The 23,754-nt window shown below is 41.5% G+C and overlaps 1 long non-coding RNA gene across 1 annotated transcript; it reads left to right on the plus strand.

Moving 5' to 3' along the window:
* The first annotated feature begins 3,338 nt into the window (after positions 1 to 3,338).
* LOC140704486 (uncharacterized) lies at positions 3,339 to 16,069 on the plus strand. Its single transcript, XR_012083700.2, has 2 exons — positions 3,339 to 3,532; positions 14,708 to 16,069. It is a non-coding gene; the product is annotated as an uncharacterized LOC140704486 (long non-coding RNA).
* Positions 16,070 to 23,754: the final 7,685 nt, after the last annotated feature.

Below are 23,754 nucleotides of genomic sequence, written 5' to 3' on the forward strand. Positions count from 1 at the left end.
TTATCCATTTATTCAAAGAATTCAGGCTTACATATCCTACACTTCAATGCAATACTGGCCTCCTTCCTTCTTTTCCCCATAGAAATATAAAACCTAGTTGGTGCAGGGAAGGATGTGGGTTTTTTATTGGTACTGGTGGTTTGTGTACATTCTTTGTTTTTGTTTAGTTATTTAGTCGTGTCCGACTCTTCGTGACCCCATGGACCAGAGCACGCCAGGCCCTCCTATCTTCCACTGCCTCCCGGAGTTGTGTCAAATTCATGTTGGTTGCTTTGCAGACACTGTCCAGCCATCTCATCCTCAGTCGTCCCCTTCTCCTCTTGCTGTCACACTTTCCTAACATCAAGGTTTTTTCCAAGGAGTCTTCTCTTCTCATGAGATGGCCAAAGTACTGGAGCCTTAGCACTGTATAAATAAAACTACCGCTGCAACATGCCTATATTATAATTTACTTTATAATTCATCTAAAATTTACTAAACACTATAAACCTATAGTCTGAAGTAGGGAACAGACCTGAGTTTAGAAATGTGTATGTGTGTGGACTAGAGTTCTAGAAGCCCCCAAGATACTATGGTCCCTTAGGTGGTTCAGGGAGATAGTCCAAAAATATGACTCTTCCTAGGACAGACTGTAGGGTTGTGAGATCTCCATTGCTGTTTATTAGAATCATGAGTTACTTCATTAGAATCATGTGTGTGATCCGGTTAGAATCATGAGTTTGAGATTGGATCAAAAGACAAACATTTAGAATTACAGAACTCTGAGCACAGGAATTTGAATGTTTGAACTGGCTGGAATTCAGAATCCACCGCCACCCACAAAATCCCACTTTGCTACCCCAAAGCTTACTCAATTGCTGTTGATCAACTGGGAGTCAAATCACTGGGGCCAGAAATTGTTGTCAACCTACTTCAAATTATTCAAAGATCTACCGGTAGCTCCAAATTTACCTTCTGTTGACCCCCAATCTAAAAATACAGGGCACAAAAGGAAAAGAGTGATGGGGAGAGCCGTGAATAGGCATTCTTCCAATCTGGAAGTCACTCAGACTTTCACGTGTTCAACTTGAACAGAAGAGCTTCTGATAACGGGTGAAAACATTCACATTGTTCCCACGACTTGCAACCCTGAGAATATAGGGCTTCTGATAATGGAAGCTGTGTAAACATGTTGAACCAAATGCACTTAAATGCTCTGCAGTGAGCATTAAATCCTTTGCAGTGAACACAGGAAAATAAGGGACATGGTGGTGCTGTGGGCTAAACCACAGAAGCCTGTGCTGCAGGATCAGAAGACCAAGCAGTCGTAAGATCAAATCCACGCGACGGAGTGAGTGCCCGTCACTTGTCCCAGCTCCCGCCAACCTAGCAGTTCGAAAGCATGCAAATACAAGTAGATAAATAGGGACCACTCGGTGGGAAGGTAACAGCGTTCCGTGTCTAAGTCGCACTGGCCATGTGACCACGGAAGATTGTCTTCGGACAAAACGCTGGCTCTATGGCTTGGAAACGGGGATGAGCACCGTCCCCTAGAGTCGAACACGACTGGACAAAAATTGTCAAGGGGAACCTTTACCTTTACCTTACAGGAAAATATGCAGTTGTTGTCTCAAACAAGCCAGTGGAGTGGAAGAAACCAAGTTTTCCATTTCTCTCTCTGTTGCATCCAGATAGAATGGCTACTTGTAGATAATATTTACAGTGAAAGGCATGGGTAGTTCCTGGCCAGGAAAGGAGTAACCCTTCAAATTTGAGGTAAGTTACCACTGAGGCTCCAATACTTTGGCCATCTCATGAGAAGAGAAGACTCCCTGGAAAAGACCCTGATGTTGGGAAAGTGTGAAGGCAGGAGGAGAAGGGGACAACAGAGGATGAGATGGTTGGACAGTGTCATTGAACCAACCAATATGAATTTGACACAACTCCGGGAGGCAGTGGAAGACAGGAGGGCCTGGCGTGCTCTGGTCCATGGGGTCATGAAGAGTCGGACATGACTTAATGACTAAACAACAACACCCACCATCACCACCCTGTCCAACTACATGAATCACCTCTTGTAGAAAGCCTGCTTCGCCTACTGTCAAACACCGTTTAAGTCACACTCATTATAATAATTTATTTAAATCTTTCCCATTGTGACCAATAAGACTTACAGAGCTGGAAAAAGTAATCAGCCATGATGTTGAGAGGATTCTGGGCATTGCAATCTACCAAAAAGAGAGTAACATTTCCAAGCTCTGCTTAGATTCGGTTGGGTCCTATCCTGTTTCATATCAGCTGAGCAGCCAGATGGTAATCTTGTCCTTTCAAAGCAAAAGCCATGCAAGCTTGCTCTGGGATATCCCTACCAATGTCCTATGGAAGGACAAACTCACACACAGATGTTCTCCACTGCACGTTCTCTGTCCTGCAGCGCTCTTGTCCAATGTACTCTGAAGTCAGTCAACCCTCCTTTAAAAGGTTTGGCTTAGGGCAAAAAAAGAAGCAGCTGAAAGGCAGGTGAAGGGTTAACCTAAAGCAAGCAGCTGCTAATATTAGTCTCTGAGGCAAACCCAAGTCTTCAGGGATCATTTGTCCAGGCAAGATTTGACATGAGATGTGACAATTACTATCAAGCACATCAAGGGCCATTGGGTATGTTAACTGAAGCTACTGAAGATACCTCTCCTTGTCTCTCTTCCTCTCTGCTTTCCCTACAAGAAGCCACTTCTCGATCCTTCGTATTATCCATTCATTTATCATCTACCTTATGAGTAGCAAACATGTAGCCAGAAACACCCTAAGTCCAAAGAAAATCTGGATCATTGCTCTTTCCCTGCCTGCAGAGATAAATCCAATATTGTAAAATCAACTAACTTGAAGTTTGGTAGGTGCCTGTATGGAGGTACCCACTGTAATGTAGTGGATAAAGTGACAGACTAGGACTTAGAAGATCTGGATTCAAATCTCTGCTCATTTATGAAAACTCACTACTTGGTGAAGTGTGGCACTGATAAAATGACTCCTTAAATATTTCATTTACCTTGAAAACCCCATAAGATTTGCTGTAAGTTGCTTGTGACTTAATGGCACCTACCACCCATAACATTCATATATATCAGTCAAGATTCTTCCCCGCCCCCCAGGAAAGCCCACTGAGGGGATTTTCTTTTTGTATATGTGCTTCTCAAATATGTCTCTACCTAAACAAATAATTCAAATGTTTTCACATCACCAAGGAGGTTGCAGTTTGGTACACACATTATCCAAGACACTGTGGTTGACAGGGAAACAACAGCAACAGCACAAGTTACCAACACAAGTAGGGTATTTGTACAGTTCATCCTCAAGTGTGAAGATGTGAGAATACCCCAGAATGATTACTGTATTTTCATACTGGCGAAACAGCTGAAGAAATCTCACAATCTATTCTCTCATGATAATACCCTAAGGTAATAGGTGACTGAGTGACTTAAGCAGCCTCAGATGGAAAGGCAAGATTAGCAGTGACAACCAAGAAGAGCAACCCTCAGCACCCTTCAAGGACATTGAGGTGAGTGGAGAAGATGACAATTACCTGTAAACAGGAACCAGCATGAGATGGGATGCTGGGCTCTGAAAGACCTGCTTCACCTTCACACATGTCAAGGAGTGTAACATAGTGGTCAGAGTACAGGCCTAGGTCTGGAGAGACTCATAATCAAGCCACTATTCAGATATACAGCTTAATTTGGGGATTTTAGGCCAATCTTTTTTTCTTATTGTTTACCTCAGAGTACTCTTGTCAGGTTCAGTAGGGTGAATCCCGCATGCTGTGGAGCTCTTTGTAAGAAATATTAGGTATAAATGAATAAAGATATAAATAGACATTACATTTTGGGACTGAGAGCCAAGAACATGTCTCTGTTCTTTGCAGAATTCAAGGTGAATTTGTGTCAGTCAGGGATGGTTTGTGTAAGTGAAGGGTAGGGCAGAATACGGCCCTCTGGAGGCCCGAGGACTACACCTTCTCTCAGTCCTTAAGGAACACTAGAAGCTGTACTTCAACAACATCTGTAGGTTCACACTTTTACCCCCGCACAGGGCAAAGAATAGAAACATGGAAAGATGCTTTAAATCAAGGGAGATTATCTACCCATCCTAATTTCTGGACAATTTGTGTGACTGTGTACATTGCATAATTTTATGCACAGAATTGAATACTTTTGTGAAAAGCAGTGATCTCACCCATACCAGAACTCTACCGAGAGCACCAGGAAACTCCTCAGTATCCTCACAGGGGGGAGAACAATGTTGCAGTCCTTGTTATTTCACTTCATTTCAACCTCACTTTCCCCCTTACATTCATGAATGATAATAGCAAGGATTTACATTCCTATTGAGAATTAAGATGTAGAAGAGTTCAGAGGAACATACCTCTAGTACAGGATTACAGGCTATTCTGTTATCTCCAAACTTTAGTATTGCCTTGATTTAGGTATCTGACTCTGAAGCACAGGTTGGGAGTTCAATTTCCCACTGTAAGTAGAGCCAGCCTGTGTGGCTTTAGGCAAACTGCATTGACCTAGGTTGCCACTAGAGGAAGAAAATAGTGAAACCATTTCCGAGTACCCTATACCTAGAAAAACTTGGAAAGGGTTATTGTTGTTACTTTTAATGCTTTTATCTTTGTTTTTGTTCTCTATTATATGTGTTGCAAACTGCCAAAAGTAGTGCCTTGGCACCAATAGGAGTGTGATACAAATGGAAGGAAGGAAGGAAGGAAGGAAGGAAGGAAGGAAGGAAGGAAGGAAGGAAGGAAGGAAGGAAGGAAGGAAGGAAGGAAGGAAGGAAGGAAGGAAGGAAGGAAGGAAGGAATCAGAATTGACTTGACAGCACATGATTATTATTTTCTCTTGCATGTGTAGGCTAGACCTTAGAACTGGTCAGTTCATCATCTACTTTGAGCATTTCTGCGTGCTTGAATAAAACCCAATTTCTTTTTATTTCAATTTCCTTAAAAGTTTTGCATGACCTTCATTTGGAGGAGGAAAAAAAAAGGATATAACGTTCTGTCACAACTGAGGCTGGCTTGTTCATCCTCCTGATGTGCCTGCAAACTCCTAGAGCTGAATTTGTGATGTTACAATAATTTCTTTGCCAAGTGAACGTGCTGGAACAAACACAGGATTATGACTTGCTCTGTGAAAATCGAGTGGAAGTTGGGGGAGGGCTGAGGTTGTAGGGAAGGTGGGAAGAAAGCTCACATGTAAACATTAACAGCATCATTAATTAGCAAGAATAACGAGAAAAGGGAAAGAAAAATGATATGCTGAATATTTTAAATAAAATACCTTTCCCTTCCTCTGGTTGCATGAAGAATGGCATCTTCAGGAGGCCCAGCACTATTGTTCCCCCAGCCTAGAAGCATCATCTTATGGATCATGAAGGATAAGGACAGAGGAAGGTGATTGGTACAGCTCATAAACAGGCACATGAGTATCGACCTTTTGAATTTTGCATTGATCCACTGAGCGAGAAGACAATGTACTTTGACTTTGAGACGAAGGCAAGTGTCTTGATTTTTCAGCAACACTCAAACAGAAAAAAGGAAAAGTTACTTTTCCATCCATGACTGCATCTCCCAGAATATCCCAGACAAAGTGGCCAATGGCCATGCTGACTTGGGAATTCTGGGAGATGGCCATGCTGGCTTCAAAATTCTGGGAACTGAAATCCCCTGCAGTAACTGTTGCAAAGTTTTGAATTTCTGGTCAAAATTCTTTTTGCATTGTAGAAAGTACAGAGATCCACGGAGGAGAATAGCTACAAATTCCCCCAGAGTCCACCCCTTTCTCATCAGCTGACACTTAAAGTCTCAACAACTCTCTCTGATACATTAGACATGCCTCAGACTTGTTTATGCTGCTTTCTTTACTACATGCATACTCAGCAACGAACTGTATAATTTAACAGCAAAGAGACAACTGCTGCCAACAGACTAAAGAGAGGGAAAAAGATATTCATCAAAGAGGTGGTGGTGGTGGGTCTCTTTGAATTCAAAGACCGAAGGCTAGTGCTGGACACATAATCACTCCAGGCCAGAAAAGTTACTCCCAGTCTAACATACTACAGTCAGCATCTGAAGTTGCAAATAAAACCTCAGACATTAATCTTCCCCAGCTCTGACATAGATTTTCTACTTGCATAACAACCTCAACATTAACCCAAAAGCTATAAAAGGCTATGAAAAAATTAGAAGTCAAATTATGGCTACAATCCTCTGGTACAGTAAATGTGTCCTTGAGGCCATAGGAAAAAGTGACTCTTCGGTTTTCTTTGATGACGCCCAGCAAAGCTCCAGTTACGGAGAAGGGGATTTGCTGTTGGATCTTTCTTCTGCCTCCTTGCCACCCACCCCCTGGAAATTTCTCAGGTAGCTTCAACCATTCCTTTCCAGGAAGTCAGACAGGGACAAAGTGGGTTGATGGAGAGGGCAAGGAGCCTGAAATGACCTAGGCACAGCCCTTTCAGTCTCTCATAGAGATTATTTTAGAAGTTCCCTCAAATCATGCCTAACTCTAATGGCACCCATACATTACATTGAGAAGGTTTTCTTTTCTTTTTTAAATATGTTGATTTGGGGAACCCTGAGAGCAGTGGAAAGAGCCAAAATTTGGCTTGTCCAGGTCTTCTGCCCTGGTCCAGTTCTGGACATAAACATGGGTTACACTGTCAGAGTGTCCCCAAGTGCCTTTCGTTGTGAGGCCTTTAAAGCTAGATGTCGAAGTAAGGTCTTTAGTCTGGTCCAAATGCACTTCTTATGTTCTTGCATGCATGCAAGTCCTTGTCCATAGTTCCTTTAGTGAAAAGAATCAGATAAGTGGTGCCAGTCCAGCACTGCGGAGTGAAAGAGGGGCAGAAGAGTTACAGAAGAAGACTCACGAATGCTCCTACCTACGTATAGCAAACTACCACTCCTGGAGCAAGAGTGCTTTTTGAAGCTCCTGTTAATGGCTGATAAAGGTTGCTAGATCTCAGGGTGCTAGCCAAAATCTGGGGGAATTGCTATGCTCCAGGCAGGAAAACAAATCTCAGAAAGAGCAGCAATGGAGGACAAGAAAGGTTGATTTAGGCATATACAAACATAATATTAAAGTTTGGGCATGCTCTTGTCACTCTTTCTGCACATTTTGCCATTTGTCATTCCACCAAAAGCATGCCTTTTCCTTAACACTTGAATGAAACATTACCTCAGTAGTTGGGTTTTACCAAACGTCTGGGCCCATTTGCTTGGATTCACTTTAGCACAAGGGGTTGGCCCAGAACTGGTTCCACAGTTCCACTCCTGGCCTACCTCTATGCCAACACAAGGGCCAAGTCTGTTGGCTTAGGTGTTTGCTCTGAAATATCAGGGAATAAGATCTGCTGACCTGGAAACTCTGCTGACAGGTGGCCTACTCAGCAGAATAATTTATCCTAACAGTGGTCTCAAAATGAAAACAAAAAAAGGCCAAAAATGAAATAGAATATCTGAGGAAACAAGGCTGGCACCCTGCTTGAGCAACATGTTGGCTGAAATCCTGTTGCTTAGTGGAGGGTGTCACAGTAGAATAGTTGGCTAGATAGTGGAGTAGGCCAATTGAATCAATGGGGATTTGGTGAGTTAATTCCTCCATATTAAAGGTAAAGGTTCCCCTTGACAATTTCTGTCCAGTTGTGTTCGACTCTAGGGGGCGGTGCTCATCCCCATTTCCAAGCCATAGAGCCAGCGTTTTGTCCGAAGACAATCTTCCGTGGTCACATGGCCAGTGCGACTTAGACACGGAACGCTGTTACGTTCCCACCGAGGTGGTCCCTATTTATCTACTTGCATTTGCATGCTTTCGAACCTCTAGGTTGGCGGGAGCTGGGACAAGCGACAGGCGCTCACTCTGTCACGTGGATTCGATCTTACGACTGCTTGGTCTTCTGACCCTGCAGCACAGGCTTCTGCAGTTTAGTCTGCAGTGCCACCACGTCCCTAATTCCTCCATAAGTTCCACTAATTCAAATGGGCCTACTCTAGTTGTGATTTGCTACACTACAATAAGTCACAACTAGGATAGGCCCAATTTTATCAATGGCACTTACAGAGGAGTTGATTCACCAAATCCCCACTCCCTATTCTAGCATAACTAGTGCATTAAGCCAGTGGTTCTTAACCTTTGTTACTTGGATGTTTTTGAACTGCAACTCCCAGAAACCCCAGCCAGCACAGTTGGTGGTGAAGGCTTCTGGGAGTTGCAGTCCAAAACTCCTGAGTAACCCAAGGTTAAGAACCAGTGCATTAAGCAACAAGCTGTGTCTGTGACCCATGATTCAAGGACTGTTGCAAGGAATAATATTTTGCCAGACTAAAACTATTTCATTTGCACTACCATTATGGGGCAGGATAAAGGTCAAAGCAACAACAACAACTGCTACAGCAATGTGTCATCAAGTTAGTTCTAATTTATGATGACCTTCCTAAGCTGTTTTAAGGTGTACATACTCCAAAGTGGTCTACCAATTCCTTATTCTGGTTCTGGTGGAGCTCTTTGGCTGTGCAGCTTGCCCAAGGAAGCTGAAGATGACAGGGGGTGTAGGCAGGGATGTTGGCGAATCTTTGGGTCCATCCCAAGTCCAAGTCTTTGGTACCAAGTCCTGAGTCCCAAGTCCCAAGTCTGAGTCCCTATTAAAAACAAGCTCATTCCTCCAGAAATAAATGGAGGTGGTCAGTGGGTTGCAAGTTGCAAGTCAAGTCTGAGTCATTGAAAAAAAAAATCCCATTGTCTAGTCCAAATCCAGTTACCGGTGCAACTTTAGTCTGACTTAACAGTGAGCCTTGCAACTTGAGTCTCCATCCTTGAGTGTAACCCTATCAGCCAAATGTGCTCTGAGTGACTTGGCCTGGGAGGAACCATCAAAATTCAAACTCCCAGCCCCAGCTAAATTGCAATATGAAGACCTATTGGGTGCAGTTGGGTTGATTTGTCATTTAAGGCTTTGACTAAAACTCTCTTTGATGCTTTCTAAGCACTGGAGCTTTTGTTCATCAGTTTTGAAAATTTGGGCACAGCTAGCCATATGGCAAGCGGAAAGCTGCACTCAAAACCGTTTCCACACATGGCGCTTTTGCTGCTAAATGAAGATTTCATTTCTAAGGTACAGATTTCACACGCAGGTCTCCAGAGGAAAGAGTTATGTTATCAACAGGGCTGGAAGAGTTTGCAACAGCCTGCTCAAATACCCAGGAGTCGGCTGCCGAAACCTCTCCCTTCCCCTGCCTGCAGCCTTTAGCTCTTGGGCTGTTTTTAAAACCTTTTCTCATCGCCATTCTTTTCTTTGGGTTTGGAGAGCAAGAAAGCTGCTGTGTCGGCTGCATCGAATCCACAGCAGGCTTGTCAGCCACAGTTCTTCCAGCATTGTCTCGGTGGAATATCCCCTGAATAATGCTCCAATTTGTGCCTGGAAGCTTTGGACGAAATTTCTCCATTCTCAGAACTAGGTTGTATTCTTGTAAATAACCCACCACAGCCAAGACATCTGCTGGGATGGGAATTGTACCCCTTCCACCCCCCACGCACGTGAGCTCACCATATAAACACAAGTTGTCATTTATTTCTGTTACTTTGTGCTACAATGAAAGTTATCGTTCTCAATAGCAAAGTCAAAAGGATCACCAGCTTCCCTTTATTGGCAGACATTTCTCCGGGTATTAACAATGAGGTTGCCTTGAAAAGGAATTTGCAGTTTCCAGATATTCCATGGATTCAGAAGATTTGTGAGGTTTCAAAGAAGGCAAGGTTTTTGTTTTGTTTTTAAACATGGAACACAAGACACCTCCGTATACCAATTAGTCCTTCTGGCTCAACGTTCTCACCACTGGAGAGGAGGAGGAAACTATTGGTCCTCCAGATATTCCAGACTTTATCTCCTTACCACGCGCTATGCTGTGTGGATACGGATGAAGGACCAATGTTTTGGCAATCCTCAGCTATGTAAGGATGTGTCACTGGAGACCAAGGCTATCCACAATCTGGTATTTCCAATCATCATGTCTGGGTATGAAAGCTGCACAGTTAAAAAAGCTGACAAGGGAAAAAAAATGATTTATTTGAAATGTGGTGCTGGAGGAAAGCTTTGCAGATACCCTGGACTGCTGGAAAGATGAACAATTGGGTCCTAGAGCAAATCAAGCCTGAACCATCTCTGGAGGCAAAAAAATTGAAAGTGAGGCTGTCTTACTTTGGGCATATCATGAGAAGATTTTATCAGAATATAGAAATTTTGTAGGCCTGAACCTGAATAAATGTATCATTAACAAGCTGCCATTGTGCACAGATGTGAGTATGCTGAATCATTCTGAAGCTGATGCAATGTCTGGAAATGAGAAGAAGACCAGGTGCAAAGGATGAAGTCATCTGCCTTCTGATTGGACTAGAAATGCCATGTACATGTATATAAGTGAACAGTGTCTTTGTATCCTCCTCTTCCTTCTACACCATTTGCTGCTGTGCACTATGTCCGTTTGTGTAAAGAGTTCCTGCCATGCTTATGTGATGCCTGCCTGTAAATACCTGTAAATACTGTAAATATAACTGTCTTGCAAAAGAAGAAGAACTTGTAAGTGTCTTCAATAACTCTGCGTTTTTTCCTGTCGCCAAATCCGTGACAGATTTTCTGGAAAAGATAACGATGCTGGGAAAGATGAAAGGCAGCAGGAAAAGAGGAAGACCAAATACGAGATTGGTTTACTCCCTAAAGGAAGCCACGGGCTTGAGTTTACAAGAGCTGAGTAGGTCAGTGGGGACATAACATTTTTGGAGAGCACTCATTCGCAGGCTCACCATATGCTGGAGGTGACTTGTTGGCACATCGCCGCCACCACTACCAAAGCTTTAAGGTTTCAGAGAGGGATATTTCCTTGTTTAGCCTGAAGATGTTAAGCTTCTTTTTGTGTGTTTTCAAGTCAGAACTGACTGTAAGTTACCCTGATAGGGCATTCAAGGTAAGTGAGACATTTAAGGAACAATTTTCCCAGTTCCACGTTGCCAGCGAGTATACATGGCTAAACGGGGATTTGAACCCAAGTCTTCTAAATCCTAGTCTCTCACTTTATCCACTACACCACACTGGGTATCTATGTCAGGGTTATATTGCAGACTTTTTGCATGTAAGACTTCTATTCAGTCACTGAGCTATAGCCTTTCTCTGTGAAGGCACCCCAGGAAGTTCTTAAAATTTTATAAAGCTAAGCAGAGCATGGAGAGAATAGAAAATGAGGGAAATATTTCTCTTCCTCTTACAATATCAGAACATAAAGGCCTAAATCCACTTGCTAGTACCAATCATATCAAATGCATAGAATCTGTGGAATTTACATAGGAACCATTCAGCAAATGGTTCAGTGGGTCTGATTTAGGTGAGATAAGATTTAATTGGTTTTAAGCCAGAAAATAGAGAATATCCACAGTGTACCTGTGTTCAAATCCACTACTGAGTACAACAAATCTTTATTTCAGCAACATTTTGGGTTGGGTTTTTTTGGTTGCCATTATTTAAAGGCCATGAAAATCAGAAATCCTTGATGATTGCCCAGATCTCTACCAGTAGGTCCTGATCTACTTTCTCTGCCTTTCTCTAGTGAAGGATATCTGGCTGTGTGTGTACAGATGAATTTAAGCAGCAAAGGGGTGGGGATGAAATTTAGTATGAATTGAGTTTTACAAGAAACACATTAAGAATAAAGCACTTTTTCCTTGGAGGCTACTGAATATGCCTGGATCTTCTAGCTAAAAAAGAAAATTAGGTAAGAGAGGCAGAGAAGAAAAAAAGCTGGAGGGGAATGAAACAGGCTCAGTGAATAACATACTCGAGAGCACTCCTGCACAATGAGATTAGCGCAATGTGATCATTTTGATGCCAAGGTGCTAACACAATAATACACGTGAGTTTGCCAACTTTTCAAATTGAATGTATTTGATTATTTGCTTTTAATTAGGGTGAGTTTTGGAGTATGTACAGGATTGTTAGAGATCTGTGCAAAGCCTCCTACAGGAGGGCGATGCGTTTGCCGTAAAGATGGTATGGCATTGTTCTTTTTGAGCTGTGAAGAATAAGATTTAACAGCAATGTTAAACGTTTTAGCCTCTTCTCTCTTTTGTGCCTCAGTGTTTTAGTGAGCTGGCAGAGCCCAACAGCTCAGAGAAAACAAGGCAGTCTTTTTTTTCCATAAACACTTACTGTACCTGGAAATCACATTTAACTCAGTGGGGCTTTATTTGTAGCTGCCATGTGCAAGATTGCACCATAAAGCTCTTACTTGATCTTTATTTCAATGGCTCTGTGAGATTAAAAGGTCCAATTCTTGATATATTACTTTCAGACTTCTTCTCAGTTCCTTAAGTGAAATCTTAAGAACTATCTTGTTTCATCAGTTGGAATGTATGAAGAATCCTGTTTCAGACCAAGTTTCAGTGTACTTGTTTCACTTAGCTTTTTCTGGACCACTTCTGGGTAGTCTGCTTTCTAGAACCCTCATATTTATCGATTGCTACAGACAGGTCTGAGAAAAAAAAATGCACACATTGGAAAAGTGGGCATAGAAAAATGAGCACATTTTAATGCCTTTTAAGCCAGTGTAAGAGTGATCATTCAAGCAATGCGTACAATTTTTAAAAAAATTCTCAAAATGCAAAGATTTAAAAACATGTACAAAAAGGGTTGCATTTCATCCCATCAAATAAGAGAAAATTTAGAATAAGACCCAGATGAAATCTGACATGCCGTGGATAAAAGGAAAGGGTGGAAAGCAAGGAGCTTTCCTGATGCAAATTGTGTACACGGGAATACCTCAAATCACTGAGCAACTGCTTCTTCCAGTGTGTATTATGAAGGTAATGGACTGAATATGCTTTGATAGCATTAAGAGAGCAGTTGAAAGAAAGGAAAGGTGTCCCACTAAATAAGAATTGCAGCTCATCTTGCAGTGATTTTTGTATTATTTGGGAATAGGATGATGGGATACTAGCATTCCATATTAGCTACATTGTTTCTTAGATTACTCTGCTTGCTTAGATAGCTCTCACTTCGCTCCCATCTTTGAGGACATTTAGAAACAGCTTTTCAGTGTAAATAAACAAATAACTACTGAGACAATGAGGTAAGTCTCCTTTTCTCTCCTTCACTATCTCTGTTTCTCTTCTTGCTTCTCTCCTTCTGGTTTCTCACTTTCTGTTGGACGAGGCAAGAGAAAAGGAGAAAAGGAGCAAAGGAAAAATGGAAGGAGAGACACCCTGCCTGCATTGCACTCTCCTCTTCCTCAAGCACCTTACCTTCAGTCTCAGCTAATCTCTTCCACCTATCCACCTGCCAAGCTGAACTATCTTCCCAGCCGTGTCTTCTCCTTCACTGGTACCTTCTTGCCACACAATCAGTTCCATTCGCTAGTCCTGCAGTTCTTTTCTCCAAATGACTCAATGCTGTGTGGCTGGTGAACATTGCAGAATCGCCATAGGTCTGTTTTACTTTTCCCCAGTCCTTAAGATAATGGCCCAAATCCAACAACATGTTTCAGCTAGAGTAGACCCACTGAATTAATTCCTGACTGGTGAGTCAAAACTTCTGTAAATCCCATTGATTTGAGGGGCCTGCTTGTATTAGACTACTACTGTATGTTTCCATATATAAGAAAAATATTTTGTGAGCCGCCCTCACAAAACAAACAAACAAACAAACAAACAACTTTTCCCCAAAATCAGTACACTAAAAATTGAGGGGCCTCTTTTATACAGAAGTAAGCTGAGATAGCTAAGCTGGGGAGAGAACAAAATGGCACATACCTTGCCTTTGTAAACAGGCTTCCTTCAGTCACCAGGCTGAGCTGTCAGGAGACTTAGCTTCCTCCAATCATGGGCTTTACAGAACTGATGTCAGCTGTACAAACCAATTGGAACACACCTTGTTGGAGGTGGTGGTCTGTAGGCTCAGATTCAACAGGGACTCCTAATGTCCAAGTGTTCTGAGCCCAGAGGCTGAATCCTGAAAGATAAGTTTTCTTAATTTTTGGGTTAGAAAATTAAGGGGGTGCATCTTATAAACAGTAAAATACAGCAATCCTTTTCATTTGTACTTCTGAGTTGGTTGCAAACACTGTGTTTCTTCAGAGCTTGCTGATATCTCCCTCTTGTTCCTGTAAGTTGCTGTTTTGAGCACGTGACTATTGGGGCTTGCCCAAGAACATCACAAATAGAAGTCATAACCATATTGATGATCCTGCTTCAAGACACTTTTTGTCATATTGTAGAGTCCTTTACAGTTTCCACAACCAGATGCTTAATGTGAAAATCTCAGCTGGATTTTCTTCCAGTTAAGTCTCCCATTTCCCCTCTGGTGTATCTAAAACAAGATGAATGGACTTTGGTAATGCATTTCAGCCTCTGTTTGAAGAGAATGACACAAACGGTGAGCTTGTGGCAAAACAGTTGGTAAACATTTGTAGTGACAGTGACTCAGGGCACATTACTTGTTATTCAGAGATCCAGATGCAATCAGAACTGAGCATTTTTGTGTGTCAGCAGTGTCATGTATGCTGGTTGACACATTGACTTACAGGGCAATCTTAAACGTCTTTACTTCAAGGTAAAGCTCTTTGATGTCAGAGTGACAAATTTGACTAGTTTGGCAGTGTTCTTATTTTCCTCTGTTTGTTTTCTTTCCATTTCAGCACCTTGAAGCCTGGGAAAGAGGAGACCTGCTGTCTCCAAGAAACCCAGAGTGCACCTGGAAGACAACAAGGAATGAATCCATGGGCTAATTATTTATTTAAGATAAAGGGTTACACGTGGCCCTTTAGACACAGGATCTCCACAACTGCAGCAGCATTGGGTCATGTGGCCCTTTTTAGTGAGCATGAGGCAAGATGTGAACAGCCAGGATACCAATTATTCTGTCCAGCTAATCCAAACAGAGCTTGGAAAGTTACAGTTTTGGACTACAACATTCATCATCCCCTTGTCAGCATGATGATTGAGTCTGCAAGGCTATGGGCATTCTGGGAGTCGTGGCCCTGAAAACAACTTGCTCAAGCTATGCATTCAGTGCATACTTGAGATCAGATCAGGGGACTTGTGACTCTCTACAGGTGTTGAACTCCAAATGCTATCAACCCTGGATTCCAAATCTCATTAGCTACAACCAGTTTGGTCAATAATATGGGATAATACGAGTAGCAGTTCATCAATATATGGAGGGGCAGAGTATAACTGTCATTGGCTTTGAGACTAAGGGGTGTGTAGAACACAAAAAGTAATAATGATCCTGAAGACAGAGGCAGGAATCCTGTTGCACAGTTCCATGTGCACAATGGGAATGGTGTCATCATCAGTGGCAAATCAGCAGAGTTAATTTGCCATTGCTACTAGCATTTCTCCCATTGTGCATGTACAGCAGTGTTTCCCAAACTGGAGGTTGTGATTGCCAAGGGGGTTGCAAACTGTTTTCTGGGGAGTTGTCCATCATCTTATATGTGTTGTGGCCCTTGTTAAATAACTTCTTCCTTGACCTTTTAGATCAGGATGTCAAAGTTCGTGTTAATGCGTATATATGAGAAACAGACCTTTGGGGCAGGGAAGAAGTCTCTACTTTCTGAGAAGGGATGAAAAAAAATGCCTTTTAATGCAAACATAGCAAGGGGAGTTGTGATTCAAAAATGGTTGGGAACCACTGATACATATTTCTACCAGTAGGAACTCATCCAGTACTTGCAATCAAAGATCTAGAGGAAACTGAAGAAGAGAACAGGCTGAGAAAAAGAAATGCGAGGAAAGTAGCAAAAATCAAGGATGAGAAGACAGTGCTTTAGAAGAGCAGCACTATGGGGTCAATGTTTATGATGACCAGCTGAATAAACATTGATGAATATAAGTGGACAACAATATTGCTAAAATATATTCACATCATACCAGCGTCTCTTCTACTAAAATTTGATGGTAACAGTAACTTCCTCTTGGAAGAGTAGAGCGATAATAAAAAGAAAGTAAAATTAATGCTATACCAAATTAAACTGTCTACTTTTGACTGTCTCGATTACTTAGCAGCCTTAAAGAATTTGTTTATTTGGCAGCCACTAGAAATCAGGAGGCGAGACATACATTGTGTGCAGTAGCACTAGCCTTTTTTTACTTACATACTTTTTCAGATGGACATGTATATTTAAAATCCCCCCATCCCCTTAAACAATAGGAAGAAACAAATGGTTGACAATAACAACGGCAGCGGCTCTCCAACAAAAGCATGCAATTATTACAATTATACTATCCTTGATTAGGCTCCCATGCATTGCATTTCAATGTAATTGATGTTGTAGGTTGACACATTGGACACCAAATATTCTCGCCTGTCCCTTCACTCTTTTGTTTCAGAGCCTGATTTGCATTTTCTATGCTTTTAGTAATGAAGACTTAGCACTTTTCCTCCATTAGGAAAAAAGAGCGAGCAAGAGAGAAAGGGAGAGAGAGAGAGAGACATGTACACACATACACACACAAACTAATCTGCAACTCGGCACTTGTTTAAGGATTCTGACCCCCCCCCCAATACCACTTTGCTTCACACATTAGCTGCTTACAAAGAAGGGAGCTAATGTATCATCTAATTGGGCAAACCACTGCATCTGATTTCTCTCAATCAGACTATTAGCTTCGTAATTACCCATCTGCCTCATGTGGAAAAACGGCAAGGCGAACACCCAGCTAATAACATTCTCAAGAGCTCTCCAGCACAGTGAGATGAGCCCAGTGTTGCAAGAGATAGTCCCTAACCATTTAAACACCAAGAAGGTCTCTCCAATGGTGGTGTTGGGGTGTGTGTGTGTGTGTGTGTGTGTGTTAGAGAGAGAGAGAGAGAGAGAAGAGTTGCCAATCTTTCCCGTTCAAACACGGTTAATTATTTGTCTTTAATTAGTGTGAGCTTAGTGGGTCCGTCAGGAGTTTTTGTTTTGCGTGTGGGTCAAGAAACATATGACAGGAAAGCCCCTAAAGTAACCCATCAGTTTGTATTTTTTGAGGGAAAGATGTACTCCAGCACAGGCTGTGTCGTGTCCATGCAGCAGGAGCAAATGGGACTTAAAACTTCTGTATAGTTTGTGGTTTCCTCACATGCAGCTGGGGCACATATATCTAGATTGTGGCAGAATTATTCATGACAGAATTGCACACTGGCGTTCTGTAGAACTCCAGACATCATGAAAGATCTGTGGCTATCATAAAAAAATAGCAATACTCTCCCATTACACTCTCTCCAGTAACATGTAGTCAAACAAAATGTACAGCATTTGCTGCCTTTCAAAGAGAAAGGAGGGTAAAAATATTTTAAATAAATAAACAAATCAATATGACATCTTCATGTTGTTAGTCCAGCTCCTTTTATTTCACTGCCACTTGTGAGGAAATACAGAATGTGATATCCTAATAAGACACATTTTCTTTTACTATGTATTCTGTGAAAGAGAAGAGGAGGGGTAACTGGATTCAGAAGGCTCCACATTCTATTATGGCTAGACAGGGCTGTGTAAAATTTAATGGCTGATCCTCCTGTTTCATCCAATAAGTTGCACTAGAGTAGGGCCACTGAATCAGTGGGAATTTGGTGACTCCACTCCTCCATAAGTTCCATTGATTAAGTCACAACTGGAGCAGGCCCATCTGAAACACACCTTAAAGAGCTCATGATGGCCAGTGTAGGTGATGGCCTGGCTCAGTAGAAAAGAAAACCAACAATGAATTTTGTGATGCTACAAAAAGTCTAACTTAATTTGTTGCAAGTTTGTGTCTGACATCTCATTGGATGCATTTGAAATCATGGGCTGTGGTAAAAGCTTATATCAAACAAAATTTGTCAGAGTGGAATCCTCTTGACAAAAATGGAACATAAGAGCTTTGCTGGCAGAGTGCTCCTTGTGAATTCTAAGCAATCCCAAACTTGCAGTTATATGGGCCGGACACTGCCCAGTGGCAGAACTGAGTTTTCTGCTTCTGCAGAAAGTTAGTGGTTTCCTCCCTTGTGGCGAGCAATGGAAAAAAAGGAACTGAATGTGAAACAGACCGTTCCACATAAAGTAAGGAACTGAAAGACGCTGAGTGTAGTCTTTTAAGGCACTACAACACTCCTTACTATTTGTATTACAACAGCTTTTATGACAGCCTAACATTGTACCTCTGACGTTGAACTCATAGCATCTAGTTGAGCCTTAAAGGTCACTTTATATATTTGAGAGGATCAAGTGGTAAAATAAATATTTTTTTGCTGCAAGATGTTTGCTTGTTTGAATACTCTACCACAGTTATTCTCTCTCTCTCTCTCTCCCCCTCTCTCTGCCTCTCTCCCTTCGCACTCCTTCCTCTCTCACACAAACATTCAAACACCTTTTCACACACAGATGTCCCATTATGAGCTGGAGTCTAAAGGGCTGAGCTAATAAAACACTGGACAAAATTCTTCAAGTGGTCAGGACCATGGACAGCTCATTACAACTGTTGGCAAGCCAAGTGGTTGCAGTATTCCTTCAGCAACAGGCTGCTGTCCGATATCAGGCCTGCAGCCAGTTCTTTGTGTGTGGTCAGAGGAACTCTGCTTGGGCTAAAAAGGTCCGTGTCTGTTTCTGAAAGCTCCTTCTGTAGTGAAGCTGTAAAGCTTCTTGTCACAGAAATATACAGTAAATTGCTGCCTCATACTGAGTCAGAGCACTGGGGTCAGCTAGCTGAAGCTGAGAACATGGTGACCCTGCTAGTCTTCACAGGTCCATTTCTTTGGGAGTCTTTGGCAGTGCAATTACTGACCAGTTCTTGAAGCCAGTGTCGTTTTTGCTGTTTTTGTTATTGGATTTTTTTCTAATGATGTGTATTTATTTAGGAAAGGAAGGAAGAGATTGAAGGAAAGACTCCAACCTTTATCTTCCACTCTGAGCATGTAAACAAGCAGAGTCTACAAAATAATGACTCCTCTGTAACAGATTAACTCATGGCACCCCAGACTGCTACTATTATTATTATTTATAATATAAGGGGATGGATGGATGGATGGATGGATGGATGGATGGATGGATGGATGGATGGATGGATGGATGGATGGATGGATGGATGGATGGATGGATGGATGGATGGATGGATGGACGGACGGACGGACGGACGGACGGTTGATAAAGTTCAGGATCAGTTGACCTTATATGAAAGCCAAGTTTAGCTAAGCAATGCATAGCTTAACCATCCTTACAGGATGGTTGTGAAAATAAAATGGACAAAATGGATGTGTATATACAAGCCTGGCATGGTACTTTGAATTCAAAAGGTGGGGTGTGAATGAAATGAATAGAAGAAAATGAGCCCTTAAGCTAATGTAGTCATAACATCTCCTGCAAAATGTGATGTATTTAACACTATGTGGAACTTCTTATTCATCTCCTACCTATTACAAAAGCCCATGCTACCCTTATAAGCCAAGGCAGAATATTTAGAATGATGGATCTTATAAATTCAATTTTCATGTTATTATGTACAGCAGGTCATGAGGAAAGGACAAACACAGATTCAAGGTTAGAAGAAAGCTCAGGCTTTTGTCAGTAAATTAATATATCTGGACCAAAAATAACTTCAGAAGTGGTAATTTTGCTATATGCATAAATTGTCAACAAATTTCTGCCTTTCTGAAAAAAATGAATGGAAGATTGCCTTGTGTTTTACTGTGTATTCGTTTTTATTTATTATATGATCAGGTCATTGCTTCCTTGCTATCTAGTAATAGGGTTTCTGTAGAACTCCAAACAGTAATACTTCCAAGTGAAACACGTCTTATGTAAATTAAAGAAAGCAATAATGTCAGAAGATCATATTTTCAATAGCAGAGATAGGATAGACTGGGATCAGCCAGTACGTCTCTGGACGATTCGTAGTTGAAGAGCAATGAGTTACTAGTGCCCAGTTCATTAACAGAAGCACAACAATATGACTTCTTCTGCCAGAGTTTTCTGCCAGAAAGTTACTCAATGTAATCATCATCATCACCATCATCTGTCAAGTCAATTCTGACTTACGATGACCCTTCTCAGGGCTTTGCAGGTAGAGAATACACAGAAGTGGTATACCATTCCCTTCTTCTGGGGGCACCCTGGGACAGTACAGCTTGCCCAAGGCCACACAGGCTGGCTCTACTGAAAGGGAGCAGAGTGGAGAATCAAATTCCCAACCTCTGGCTCCGCTGCCAAATGCCTAACTCACTGAGCTATTAACACCATCCAAAATCCTCTAGTCAATATTCACACTGGCCATGAAGGGGGATTCTGGGAGCTGTAATTAAAAAAAGGTAACTTCTCCAAGCTCTGCCTTTCTTTTCCCAAATTAGGAAAAAGAAAAACCATAGGCACAAGCAGAAGTAGACTATCGTATGAAAGGCACCCCGATATCAGTTCATTCTATGTATTAAAATTACAACTCTTTTGTTAAAATGGGATTGGATAGTGGTAGATGGGCACTGGAAAGATATGAGATTTTCTCACAAAGGAAAAAGGTGATATGATGCTGAAAATATGCTAAACGGAGCTCCTGTTCAGAAAGTGATTATATTTTGGATACTATAGAAGTGAACACCGAAGACAAAAATTTGGGAGGGCAGTTTTTTGGACAATGTGGCCTCATAGTACAACCACACTAGGTGAGGTCTCTCCCACTCCCACTGGGTATTTACACGACCCTTCTATGAATTAGTCAAGGATTTGTATATTTCTCTGTTACCCATTACTTTCCTTTCTTATCTCCCTATGTGATTTGCTCACTTGAATGAAATGGCTTCCATCTGTTTCCACACTATGTTTAGTTACTGGGAGAGTCTGGTGCTTACTGTAGAAAGACTGAATGAGCAGATCAGTATGGAATGATTGCACAAGTCTTTAGAGTTAATTTCAATTTCTTTGAAACCCCCCCCCCCCCGACAAACATTGGATCAGAAATGTCACACAAAGACTGGAATCCAGTTGTGATGCTACACTAAAGATCTGACTTTAAAGGTGAATTGTACAAGTTAAGAAATCCTTGTAGGCATTGCCTGTTGCATGCTAAGTGTAACTGCACAGCAAGATTTCAGCCAAAAAACCTAAAATATGAAGGATGTTAAGCTAAAATAGACCAGATTCTAACTGAGGAAAGACTTCTGCATGAGGCAACCATACAATTTCCCCCCTTTTGCTTTCTGTCTTTCTTGTAGTTACTTGCACATTTACTAAATGATCTGGTTCGCAACTGGTGGCCTACAGAACAGGCAGAACAGGTTCTGTGGTTGCCTTACGTAATTGTAAGGCAACAGGATTCTGGCCATTAGAAGATCTGTACGTTGTAATAGTTTGTGCAGCAGAGTTGGGTTCCAACTCTAGTGTCTGTTCTGTTATTCTGACTATATAGGATATGGCTATTAAGTAATAAAACTTTGGACAATAAGACATCTTGTTGCATGCTCTCAGTGTATACACATGAATAAAAGACTCCTTCTTTGGAGTAAGATAGGTGGAGTTTCTTTTGATGCGCTGAAACGCCTATGGTAGAAGAAATACTGCGAAGCTTTGAGAAGTTACAGCACCATAAGAGGACTGTAGGTTTGCTGGGCTGTGAGTCCAGCAAAGTTGATGTTGGCCCTGGAAAAGCTGATACTTAGGCTTTTGCAAAATACACTAGCCTGAAATCCTTCTGCTTTGTTCCATTGAAGTCAGTATGAGACGGAACAAATTAAGGCACTGACACATATCCTTGACCTAGTAGGATGTGAAAGGAAATAGAAAAAAAGAAGGGAAAGGCAAGGTGAGCACATTAGAAAAGATCTAGAAACAACCGTCAAGGGTGGGGAGAAGAAAAGGTGGAAGAAGCATCTAGAAGAGGGCTTCTGTTTGAAAAACATCATGGCTAGTAATGTGATAAACATCATAAGCAAATAGAGCAGCTGTGAAACACGGTAAAATCACTTGAAAAGTTCATTGATTTTGCAGTAAAACTGTAAGTACTTCACTTTATAATGACTGTTCTGCTCATGCTCTCAAATCTTGTACTTGAGCTACGAGTGCATTCAGGTCAGGGTTGCGTTTTTTTTTTTTTTTTTTTTTTAAATAGGCACCAGAAGACAATGAAGCTTGACTGGAGAGATACTTTAATCATGAGCTAATTTACAAACCAAAGCAAAACAAGACCATTTAGGTAGAAGATTATTAGAAGATGCTAATTCTTTGCTTAAATTATTTTTCCTAGCCTAAAAACTCCCCTCGTCTATTTTCATAATTATGTTTATCATTTTGCATACATGGTTGCGTGTAATTTTCTCTCCACTCCTCTTCAATTGGTGAGCCTGAGAGGCCTACCGATCCAAAGTCTTTTGCTTGGTGTATATTTTCATACAGAATGGTATACCGACGGAGCTAATTGAATGTAGTAAACATGTCCTTCGGGTTGGGAAATATATTTAAAGTAAACGAGCAGCTTTAGAAGGAAAGCACATGTGCAAAAAGTGGAACCCTGCTAGGCACAAACGGCTTTCCAAAGACACATCCCCGTGTTAGCCAGTGGTAAACCATGAGGCGTCTCTCTGCTATGAGGAGGTGTAGATTTAGAAGGAAAAGGTTGCTAGTATGTGAACATTTGCTTCAGTTTTAAAAATATTTTTTTTAAAAGGAATTCAAGATCATGAATATTCATAGCAGCATGATCGGGGAAACAGAGAGAGATGAATTTGAGTAATGAGATTCTTAATAAGTCTAGGTACCAATGGTTTAAGTACAGTCCAGCACAAAGTTGGGCATGCTGTTGTCTCTTTGATTAAGGAAAGGTACAAAAACCAGGTTTCACATCACAGTTCTCATTGAGTCAGGACACTGACCTTGGACTCTCTGAGCTACCTCACAGGTCAGGCTGGTGACAAAGTATGGAAGGGGAGAGTCTCAAGCTTCTGGGAGAAAAAGGAGGACACAATTCTAAATACCGTATTTTTCAGTGTATAAGATGCCCCCATGTATAAAATGCCCCCTTTTCTAACCCAAAATTAGGAATAAGTGGGGCTTAGCAAGTGTAGGGGGAAAGGGATCAAATCATGCAGGCTTAGGAAAAAGATGGGGAAAGGGATCTATGAAAAAGGAGGGGGAAGGTCTAAGAAAAATCCCTTTGACCCTTTCCCCCTACACTTGCTAAACCCCATGGGAATTAGTAAGCAGAGGGGAAAGCAAGGATCAAAGCCCTGCAGGATCACTTTGATCCCTGTTTTCCCCTACACTTGTTTTTTCTCTCCTCAGCTTACTTCCATGTATAAGACGACCCTCAATTTTTAGTCTAAAGATTTTAGACAAAAGTATAGTCTTATACATGGAAAAATATGGTAGTAGAAGAAAGTAAAACTAAAAGCAAAGTTTGCTGCTTTTATACCATCTCATAGTGCTTAAAGCATTCTCTGGATGGTTTACAGTTCAATTATGTAGGCTACACGTTGCCCCCCTCAACTTCCAACTGGGTACTCAGTTTATTGACCTCGAAAAGATAGAGTGTTGAGTCAACCATGAGCCAGCTACCTGAGCCCAGGATCAAACTCAGGTCACAAGCAGAGTCTTTACTGCAGTACTGCAATTTAATCACTGTGGCACTGTTGCATTTTGTAAAGTAATATGCATTACTAAATGCAAACATCATGGGTGAAATATCCACAGTGTTAGGAAAACAACAACGAGTCTTCAGACATAATTAAAAAGCATAAAAC

This window comes from Pogona vitticeps, chromosome 1 (assembly GCF_051106095.1).
Source record: "Pogona vitticeps strain Pit_001003342236 chromosome 1, PviZW2.1, whole genome shotgun sequence".
Lineage (NCBI taxonomy): Eukaryota > Metazoa > Chordata > Lepidosauria > Squamata > Agamidae > Pogona > Pogona vitticeps.